Below are 11,829 nucleotides of genomic sequence, written 5' to 3' on the forward strand. Positions count from 1 at the left end.
CCAATGGTGTGATTGGTATGGTTTTGGCCTGCCACCTCTGTGGTCGCAAGTTCGATTTTGGGTATTCCATTGAGGGGTTAGGGATGTGTATTTCTGGTGATAGAAGTTCACTCTCGACATGGTTTGGAAGTCACATAAAGCCATTGGTCCCAATGCTGAATAACCACTGGTTCCATGAAACATAAAAGCTCCATACATACAAAGCAAAACCTCCTCCTGCAGTTGGATGATCCTCTCATTGTCACACCTTTTCCGAATCTGTGTGCTGTCGTCTCAGATTTCCATGCCAGGCAAACAATCAGTAGCTCAGAGAAACGTCAGTGCCCAAATGTGACAGACAAAGGACAAAGATGAGGAGAGTCAATAAAAGACAGCGACAGCCGCTGCTGCGAGAGCATTCTAACTGAAGTCAGGCCACTGTCCTGACTGGGTCTGTGCCCTGCGCTTTCCTGCCACACTCTGTATTCTTGTGTGCGGTCGAAGCATCTTTCCCCAAAGTCCATAACCACAGTCTGGCACTACTATAAGTCTCTGATCGTCAAAGGTCAAAGAATAGGAGACCATGGACGTTGTGTACACTGCCTGTGTTCCCACAGTGCCAAGGTGTTCATACTGTCATCAGTTTCAAGTCACAGGGTGGAAGATTGAAGAGCTGCTGTTATCTATTATTTTATGATTTATGAAAATTGCAATGATCATTTAATGCCATAAATTCTTTCCCCATAAAAGCCATGACATACTCTAGGTTTTACATAGTGGCATTAATTGATTTGTGAACTAACATAACCTCATTGCCACGGAGCTAGTGCCTTTAGCTTCTGTGCATATATCTTCTGATTTATGTAATAATAATTTAAGTAAGTGTAACATTGCATTTCCCTTAAATCCACGAATTTTGATAAATATTTCCTGATTTCTGTTGTCATCTGTGTGGCACTCAATCTTGTCAGCTGTCAGTTAAATTCTAAAGTGAATTGTAGACTTTGCACTGCCACGCACGTAACAAATTAACATCTTTGTTAATCTCTCAGTAGAATAGCAAACACTTACACTGGCTAATCTGAGAGCTTTTGTAAGAGGAAACGAATCTGTATTGTAAAACCGTTTCACCTTTGGCACCCGTGTAAGTACTTTTATTTTAGTATTTTAATTTTACATTTTTTTTCTTTTATTCCAAAATGTTCAAAGGGAGTGATAACTCAAGCACTCACGAATTCATTACCTCCGAGAGGAGTCTTGTTGCCACTAGCTATATATTTTAGCTGAATTCTCATTAGTGTATGCTATTTGCAGACCACGTGTCTTTAGTAGTTAGGTATTAGCTAGGAAAGTGCAATGATAACCATTGTTAATGTTAAATTAACGGGAAGTGTTAAATTTCCCCCGAAAACGGTATGACTATAAGTATTCCTAGCTGACAATCCCCTCTGTGTAGCTGTCGTTTAAAATTTTTGGAATTCTTTTTACAAACTCTTAACTTGTTAATAAATTGGCGTAGTGGCTTCATTCATGTCCCATCGTAATATTAATCCACATAGGAATTCGATGTGAATAAATCATAAGAACGTAAATATCGAAACTGTGTTTGCATTTATATGACAACGAATATTCGTGTCGGTATTTCCCGTTAGTGTTCGTGCGCTTACTACTGTCAATTGTCCCCACATCCAGTCGATAGACTTAAAGTTTGACTGTTCCTGTGTGCGAAGAATAACAGACACCCCTTTTACTTTCCTTCTACGTATTCCATAGGGAACTCTTGTGTTATTGGATTAACCATTAACGTATTTTTTCAATGCTGGAAGACATTCTTGAACACATACCTGTTATGAGAGCAGAATAATATTTATTCGTGTCACGTAGCATAAGATCTTATATTGTGAGTGATATATACAAACCTCCAGTTCTACAACAGACCAATACACTGTTTGATCTACAACATCAAATCGCATGGCTTATGCTTTAACAACGGGAAGGTGGATTTTAAAACCCTTTACATTAAACTTTAAGAATAGTTTTTTTTTACATTTTTGTTTAACTGACACGTATTTTGCGAATTCCCTTACTTATCCTGACTTTATTTCCCTTGTAAGTCTCGCAAGGGGCCCGATACCACAAACCCTTTTACAATTCAAAGCCTAGATGCCCATTAGCGTATTTTCATTTTTACCATTAATTAAATTTTTTTTTGCTTTTATTAGACTTTTGCGGTTTCCCGCACACTTTTATTGTACTAAATTATTACGTAACCACAGCCCATGTGCATGTTAAACTGACTTTTCGAACATCCACTTATTAACTTGTGTAATAGCCGGTGTTTTGCCCGTGAGCAAGTCCCTAACACCTGTACTCTGACCGCAAGCCTTGTTCCACGTGAGCGAAACATCTTGAGGGACCCCAAACTTTGTTCTTTTGGAACATCAACAATCCTGTTCTTTATGAAGAAATCCCCACACTATCATACCATTGCCACTAACTGTTTCAGCTGAACATCCATCCACACTCGACGACGACCATTTGCCGTGTGTAACTACACCATTCATCCTGTAAGTGCCACCTTCATTGGCTTTTCAGTCCTTGGCCTTTCCAAGCCATTCTTCAGGTATCTGGCCCAGTGCCACAATCATTCTTTTGGAAAAGCAAGCAACTTTATCATCTTTCCTATCCCAAGCCTTGGTGACTCACCCAATCTCACAAACTGAGGATCCATCTTGGTCCTTCCTTCCTATTTTCCCACCTTAACTAAGGTTCCATAGACTTGCACCCTGTGGTTCCATCTTGGTTTCCATTTCACAGCCCCAGACTTGTTCTATGGAACAACCCTCTCACATAATACCAGTGCTATTGTGGACACTCACCATTCCATGTAGAGGACTAATACTTAACACTACACCTCTCCCACACAATCATAGCTCCTTATGCTGAACTTGCCAGACCTTCCTAGAAATCAGACAGGGTCTGGCCCTCAAAGGAGAAGCCCTTGTAACTTGGATCGATGCCCAGGTGGCTAAAGTTCAACAGGTTCAAGGAGCAGAGACAGAAGCCTGGGAGGAGAAGGAGAGACTAGTGCTAGAAGCACAGTGAGCCCATGAGTTGGCTCTCGAACAAGCTCGCCACGACAGTGCCATGGCACTTGCCCAACATAGAGCCAGTCACCCCTCTCTAGCCACACCCCAGTCCGCTCTAAGCAGCATGAGCATGTTTATCCAGACATGGTCGGAAGATGAACCCAAAGCATGGCTTGATCACATAGAGAATGTGTTTGCCAACTATGCCCTCACTGCAATCAAGATATCACTAATCCTGAAGAAGCGCATGAAGTGCAAGGGTTTAATCACTCTGCATACTCTGACAACTGCCAAACAAGGAGATATTGAAGTGGTCATATGAGTGGTCAACAAAGCTCATGAAATTACACCTGAAAGCTGGGGACAACAATTGGGTAGTCTACCGAAAGAAGCTGAACATCTGGACAGACTGGACATATCACAAAGGGAAAAAAATGATAACCGGTGGGTGGATTCCCTTGACATCAAAACGCTTGCAGACCTTTCTGAGCGCATGCAATTGGAGGAATCTTTCATTATGCTCCAAGCGCACTCATGAGAAACTCAACACCCCGAGCCAGCAGGAGGCTTGCTCCCTCTAACGGAGCAGTGCTACCCAGAGACTACAGTAGAAACTATTGCGCTGCATGCAAAGTTTGCAGCCATTCCGCCTTATGGGCGAAGTTCCCAAGCTAGACCGCTATAAAGGTTTTGACGACTTCAGCGCACAGATCTCTTTCATAAGAGAAGATCAGTCCCCTACGGAGCCATCGTCGACAAACAAAACCTCATTACCATAGAGATGATAGATTGTATGATAATGATACCAGTGCCACTTGAGCGCCCTGAGCAGTTCCACATTCCATCCACCCCGGATGTTGAGCCGCTCTCCAGTTCTGTGTCTGGCCTGGACGCAAACCCAGTGCCAGAGCCCATACTACATCTCCCCCCAAGAGATCCCCAACAGGGTAATCTCTCATTTCCTGGCGTGGCCCTGTTACCAGTGTCGGACCGAGAGTTAACCCCAAGTGCACATGAGTCCTATTAGGACTCCCATGACCCAAGATGGATGATGCAATGCTAACCCCGAGCCAGCAGGAGGCTTGCTCCCTCTAACGGAGCAGTGCTACCCAGAGACTACAGTAGAAACTATTGCGCTGCATGCAAAGTTTGCAGACATTCCGCCTCATGGGCGAAGTTCCCAAGCAAGACCGCTATACCTACCATTGCCCCGGCAGTAGTCACTCCCTCATCCTTAGGGCCTCCAGCCGAAGGTCCTATCACTGTGGCACCTCCCACATGTCAAAGCTTTTGGCGACTTCAGCGCACAGATCTCTTTCATAAGAGAAGATCAGTCCCTTACGGAGCCATCGTCGACAAAACCAAAACCATCAATTACCATTAGAGGGTGAATTAGATTGTACGATAATGATACCAGTGCCACTTGAGTTCCATGAGCAGTTCCACATTCCATCCACCCCGGATGTTGACCCACTCTCCAGTTCTGTGTCTGGCCTGGACGCAAACCAGTGCCAGAGCCCATACTAGATCTCCCCCCAGGAGATCCCCAACAGGGTAATCTCTCATTTCCTGGCGTGGCCCCGAGAGTTAACCCCAAGTGCACATGAGTCCTATTAGGACTCCCATGACCAAGATGGATGATGCAATGCTAACCCCGAGCCAGCAGGAGGCTTGCTCCCTCTAACGGAGCAGTGCTACCCAGAGACTACAGTAGAAACTATTGCGCTGCATGCAAAGTTTGCAGACATTCCGCCTCATGGGCGAAGTTCCCAAGCAAGACCGCTATACCTACCATTGCCCCGGCAGTAGTCACACCCTCATCCTTAGGGCCTCCAGCCGAAGGTCCTATCACTGTGGCACCTCCCACATGTCAAAGCTTTTGGCGACTTCAGCGCACAGATCTCTTTCATAAGAGAAGATCAGTCCCTTACGGAGCCATCGTCGACAAACAAAACCTCATTACCATAGAGGTGATAGATTGTACGATAATGATACCAGTGCCACTTGAGTTCCATGAGCAGTTCCACATTCCATCCACCCCGGATGTTGACCCACTCTCCAGTTCTGTGTCTGGCCTGGACGCAAACCAGTGCCAGAGCCCATACTAGATCTCCCCCCAGGAGATCCCCAACAGGGTAATCTCTCATTTCCTGGCGTGGCCCCGAGAGTTAACCCCAAGTGCACATGAGTCCTATTGGGACTCCCATGACCAAGACGGAAACTCACACAACAGTGTGGCCTCGCAACCCATGCCTTAGTTGGTCATCTCTACCTTTGGGGCTCAAATGACTGACAAACCTTCTTCCCCTCCTTCCAAAAGCTCAGAGCAGGACACTTTGGAAAATCTGACCATAGCCAAGCTGAAAACTGAACTAAATGAACTGTGCTAGCAAATGACAAGGATTTTTGGCACCCTCAAAACCCCCATTATTGAGGCAGTAGGAGTGCCTAAACTGCCAACGCCTCCTTTGGATCTGGCATCACAGGCTCTACCTATACCAACAAACATGCAAGCTAAAAGATAACCAAGGAAGAAAGGTAAAAGGCATAAGTCTTACAGGTAGCCTAGAAGAGGCCCCCAATTTACCTGGGTGTGATGGCACCTAATCCAGAGAAAGTGCCACTCACTCCATTCAAACTTCTACTTCTTGCCCTTTGCGCATGTGTTCCCAGAAATAGTAAAATTTATCTCCCATACTGAAATTGTCTATTAATCACATAACATGTTAAACCAGGATTTCTTCTTTCTGAGTATTTGGTACCTTCATCCAGAGGCAGGAGCCAAGGCACTCCATACCTCCCACCTTTTGAGATGAATAGCTTAATTTATACTTTTAATATTCATTCATTTTGCAAATTTACCCACTCCCTTTTTTGTCCAAACACTTATTCCCTATTCTATCTGAAAACCTTATTGTGCACTGGTACAAATTGCACAGTGCCAACTACCAGCCATACTGGTACCATCATTTGTTAACACAAAGGTCAGAAAGTAGGTAAAAAAAGCCCCCATATACATTATACAAAAGTTTGTATGAAAATGTTATCATTAGTTAGTGATAAAACTCATTTTGTGTAGTTAGGAGAAAGTCTCTCTCTCTCTCTCATGCTCGCTATATTTATATCCTATTTTTGTCTTTTCACTCATTTTTTGGAACTTTTTTGTAAATTTCATGTTAACTAATACAAAATGTATTGTTTTTCGATTAAAATTTGCCTTGACAAGGCACAGTACCTAAATCCTTAATCTATTTTTTCGGGATGTTACTAATTCGTATATGCCTCCTTGTTTTTCAAAATGTATTGTTTTCCGGATGAATCATCTGTTGACCACGTGTGTGTTCCTCCAAGGTGTGGCTGGCTAAAATCTCTGATCTTGCCCTTTGGCGTTTGTTCGTTTCCATAGAGTGAATTGGACCTTATGCTAATCTTGTAATGTCAGTTTGGATATTAAGCCTACTTGTGCTATATTTTTGCTCTGTATGATCAGTTGTGCCTAAGTAAAGGGACGTGTTAGACCGAAAGTTCTTGTCTCTCTCGCCTTTCTATTTTCCTCTGCGGCAAAACCTCTATATATATATATATATATATATATATATATATATATATATATATATATAACTATGAAGATAATAGGCCCATAAAACAATATTTGACCGTTGCAACCTTATATCTCGAGCACTTCATTCTGTGTTCTCGAAATATATATATATATATATATATATATATATATATATATATGATATATATATATATATATATATATATATATATATATATATATATATATAGATATATATATATACATATATATTTATATATATATATATATATATATATATATATATATATATATATATATATATATATATATATTCTTATAATGTAAGTTTGGAATGCAATTATAATTGTGGTAATATGATTAATTCACATCAGAACTTGTGTATCATGTTATGAAATTTTTTTTTTTTGGTGTGTTCAGATTCCCAAATTTAAAGATAACATGTGCTAAGTAATCCCACTTTTCATTTTGAAGTACCGTAACACAGAGAGAGTGAAAGCTCATAAGCCTTTTGAAGAGGGTTGTTTTCACACTTTGAGAATGTCTTAGCTAAGCTGATTTCTTTATCGGTGAAAACACGTGTGTAAGACCTCCCATGCCACATTGAGTCCTTTGAGAACATAGAGAGACTGCTTTGTCCGAGCAGAACTTGCTGTTATTCAATCCCTGAAAATAGATGGGTTAAGCTAATTTTTTATCATCCCGGTCGGGCCTGTAAAGTTTACAAGAGACCTTATTCATAGACATATGTGAACGCAGTCAAAGAGGCCCTGTATTAGGTACCCCTATAGAGTTGACGTAATATGTTTTCGTCTTAGACGTGTACACTGAAATACACCCATTCCCCTGATACGATAGTTACGCATCTAAAAATTTCATTCGCTTTTGAGGCAGGGCGGCGTGCGTTAGAGAGTTTAACATTGCTCTCTCTCTCTCTCTCTCAAAATCTCTCTCTCTCGCTCGCTTGGTTGCGAGGCTATTTCAGTAACTTAACATAACGAACTGGTCCCTCATTTTTTGTGTGGAATCTGAACATAGTATTATATCTATTGGTTTTGTCAAGGCGCCCCGAAAGTGTGAAAGTGTGTAACAGGCCTTAAAGCTGCAGCTGGGTATAAGGTATTTTTACAAATGTTTTGAAGTGCACTTCGAGGTTTTATCATTTCTAAACATTTATCTTTTGCTTTGTTCTTTTGACATATCCCATTTTTATATGCTTAATGTTTGTATTGTCAATGCTTTAATTGTTTTCATATTATGCATTATGTTTTTATGTTTTTCTGCATTGTCTTTATTTTGTTTAATTAGTTTGAATAATATTCTGTTCTGAAATCGTTTGAATCTAACACTTGCAAATTAATTTTATTTAATGAAATATCATTTCAAATTTGATTATTGCTTTAGGATTTAATTTAATCAATTTTCTTGATAAACTTTGATTTAATTTTGCTTAATAATTAATTCAAGAATTAATTAAACTTTTGTTTTCAAATAATAACAATTTCCCTGAGATTGTGAATTTCACTTATAAATTTTGAATTTAGGATTAAATGAGCATTTTTATTACAAAACCAGTTTATAGCAATTAAGTATTATATTTTATTTTTGTTTAGGTAGAAATATAGTGATAATTGTGCCGTTTCCCACAAATAAATCAGAATCAGGGAAATACTTAGATTTTAAATTAGTGAAGGAGTGATGCCCTTTAATTAAGATTACCTCACATCCATTTTGTAATGAACTTAGACTGATTGTTTTCTTGACTGTTCAGTTATATATGGGCTCACTCTTAACTTTAGAGTATTCCGTCGTTTAGTATTTGTGATGAAGGGTCAGGTGTCTGGCTGTAGTGAGGTAAGTAATAACCAGGTACTTGAACAAACTGTGCCCTAAGTACAAAGGGTGTCCCAGACCCAGGAATAAAAGGGTCTCTTGTACTAGCAAGTACAAATGGTAAGTGTAGTAACCAGATACTTGGCAATTTGGGTTAACACATATTATTGGTGTCCAGACACAGATCTTTGACTATTTCGTGCACCAAGTATTAATGGTATCCAGACCCAGATACTCTTGCCCACTTCGTCACAATATATATATATTATTATATATATATATATAATATTATTATATATATATATAATCATACATACACGTGTGTGTGTGTGTGTAGTATGTATGTGTGCAAATTATTAAAGTGTTGAACTGCGTTAACTTGAACATGTTAATCGAAGTCAGCAAAGATTCGGAAATAATAATATGTGATTTGGGTCACCAATGGATTTCCCTTTCTGTGAACCAGAAGTGATCTTCACAGACCCATTCGAAAGTGAGGGACCCACAGGGAGTCCCTGCATCGCAAAGGGCGGAGGACGGGGCCTATGCACCAAGATTTCGGAATGTCCAGGAATCAGAGACACTTTCAGGACCAACCCCCCTGCCAACTGTGGGTTCAACGGGAATTCCCCGATCGTTTGTTGCCCAGTTGAAGGTGAGTTTCTTGGAAAAACTATAGTATGCTATCAGAACTTTATTCATCTTGCCCGTTACTTTTAGCTTCTTCATTAAGCTGTTCTTTATTTTGTCTTGTTAATTCTCATGTAAAGTACTGATGGAAAGATTTCGGTGAACTATACTTAGTTGTTTCCATTTAGAAATACTAAACATTTCTAATCCTTTGACTTTAGTGAACTGTATAAGTGCAATGTCACAATATTCATGATATTTGATCTATTTCTTTGAATTGAATTCTCTTCCTTTCTGCTCATTTTCACAGAGGCAGCATCTGGAGATTCTGCCTTGGATATTTCGACCCCAAGTTCATCTTCAATCACCGGTAAGTTATTTTGTAATTACAATGATTCTTTAAGGCTGCTTGTCTGATGATCTTGATTTCATGTTTAATGTATATCTGCTATTATCGCTTACTCGGGGAGTAAGCTTACAAACTACTTTGTTACTGTTGTTGTTGTTGTTCTTATGGGGGTTTAGGAAAGAGTCTAGAAAAGTCTGAAAAGGTGTTTCGCGTTGCGTTAAAGATGCAGGAATTTTAGAATAGGATATTTATGGTTTATGTATTAGAATGATAATGTAAAAAACAAATAATGTGCTTGTTAAGCAGTGCAGAATAATCATTTCTAATAAAATATAGCATATTCATTTTAATTTTCGTTGGTGAATCAAGGCTCTATTTGACCAATATAATGTTTACAACTTATGCGTGAGGGGCAAATCTAGCACGCATCCCGAGTAAGCTGGAGGTCGGATGATGCCTTGTTTTTCATAATGAGCAAGCTTACCAACATCTACTTTGTTGTTGAGGTTGTTTTGGTTGTTGTTGTGGTTCCTGTTGGGGGGGGAGGGTTATGGGTGGGGGTTGTGTTAGGAAAGCCCTACAAAAGAGCCAATAAGTGTAAGAAAAAGGTGTTTCGTGTTGAGTTAAAGATACAGGGATTTTAGAATATGATATTTATGATTTATGTATTAGAATGAAAATGTCAAAAATAATGTATAGAAAAATTATTTCTAATAAAATATTGCGTATTTATTTTAATTTTCGTTGGTGAAACAACGCTGTATTTGGCGGTAGATTTTAGCACACATGTTTTCACTATTGATGATAAAAATGAATATTGTCATTATTTTCGCTGATAAAAGTTTTGAATATTCATAGTATATATTTACTCAGTGAACTGTCATATTCGCTTCAGCATGCGGTCGAAGTGTCGTCGAATTCATATTCCCGAGGTTTGAGAGGGCTATTGAATTGCTTGAGGAATTTGTGGATCTTCTAGATATTACCGAAAGCCCCCCGGTTGTCGGGGGATTTGAGACACAGAGGAATGCGTGGCCTTGGATGGTAAGTGTGGCCAGAATTTCATTAGCAGGTTGATGTCAAAGTAAATGAAAAGTCATATTACTTGTGATATTACTTGAATTATTAGTATGAAAAGTCATATTACTTGTCATATTACTTGTGTTGTTAGAAGAGTTTCTGAGATTTTGTAGGCAACATGATTTCCCATTGAGTCTAACATTTACCACCTGAAGACTTTCAGTGGATGAAAGAATTTTGTGTAACTGTATGATAACGGCACTTAATATTGCATGAAACCCAGATAAAGAGAACAAATGACAAATACTTTTTTCTAGTTTAGTCTTTACTGTTTAATCATCTAAGCACAAAAACCCTCAGGTACTCATAGGGATCAACGAAGAAGATGGCTTTGACTGGTTCTGTGGAGGCGTTCTCATCAATGACCAATGGGTTCTTACGGCAGCTCACTGCTTGGACACTAGGTAAGCTCTCAAGCCCTTTTTATGAACATATTCTTGGATATCTCAAAAGCGTAATTGATGAATGCAGTGGGAGATGTAAAGAATGAAAGAGTACGCTTCAGTCGACATATATATTAAAAACAATGACTACACCAAGAAACGAAGCCGGATGATAAACGTTAGTGTGAAATTGTTGTAGTTTAACTTAGAAAAACAGCACTTCATTCAAGTTCTGAAGGTCATATACTTTGGCCATTATTTCTTTGGAGACACCTCAGAAGTAGAATAAAATGTAATAAATATTGACTCTCTTATAAAAAAAAATAAAAAAACTAGCACACCTTAGCATTTTGGTGTTTTTGACCCAGTTAGTATTTTGTTTTTTTTGAGCCAGTTTGTGTAGATAATGAAGTATACCCTCAGAAGGCGGAAACATGGAAGATAAAAACCAACTTAAGCCACCTGCTCAACAAGGAGTTATGCTAATTTTCAGATGAATATGCATCTCGCTTTTTAAATATACTTAGAGGAGAGAAACGAGATACAAAGATCCTAGTGGTTTTTTTTACATTTAAAAAAAAAAGTGCTTCTCCACATATATGCTATCTTATATTGTCTATGAATAGACACACCCATCTACACACACGCATATACTCACACATTAGCACAGTTACACACACTACACTCATAGCTTATATACGACCTTAAACGGTCTGAATTTTCAGTTCCCCATAAACGATGAAAGCTGTCAAATCATAGATGCGTGCAACTCACAAATGGATGGGAATCTGTGGCTACTCTCCAACCAGGCAAAACAATATCCTTAAGGTCACTGAAAGCTATGGAAAATTAACAAATTACCTGAACTACTTTCCTTAGAAAAAAAAATCAAGCGTTATTGATTCATAACACCTTAGCTTATTG

At 39.3% G+C, this 11,829-nt stretch overlaps 2 protein-coding genes across 2 annotated transcripts in view; one reads left to right on the plus strand and one right to left on the minus strand.

The window, feature by feature from the left end:
- The window catches only part of LOC135198595 (trypsin-like), a 40,527-nt gene extending 29,594 nt beyond the window's left edge, over positions 1 to 10,933 (plus strand). Inside the window, exons 9-12 of the transcript XR_010310845.1 lie at positions 8,930 to 9,118; positions 9,404 to 9,463; positions 10,338 to 10,486; positions 10,823 to 10,933. The gene's annotated coding sequence lies outside the window, so the exon portion shown is untranslated. The remainder of the gene's footprint in view (positions 1 to 8,929; positions 9,119 to 9,403; positions 9,464 to 10,337; positions 10,487 to 10,822) is intronic.
- Positions 1 to 11,829, minus strand: part of LOC135198238 (trypsin-like) — a 58,853-nt gene that overhangs the window by 43,596 nt on the left and 3,428 nt on the right. The window lies entirely within an intron of this gene.

This window comes from Macrobrachium nipponense, chromosome 22, assembly GCF_015104395.2.
Source record: "Macrobrachium nipponense isolate FS-2020 chromosome 22, ASM1510439v2, whole genome shotgun sequence".
NCBI classification, from domain to species: domain Eukaryota; kingdom Metazoa; phylum Arthropoda; class Malacostraca; order Decapoda; family Palaemonidae; genus Macrobrachium; species Macrobrachium nipponense.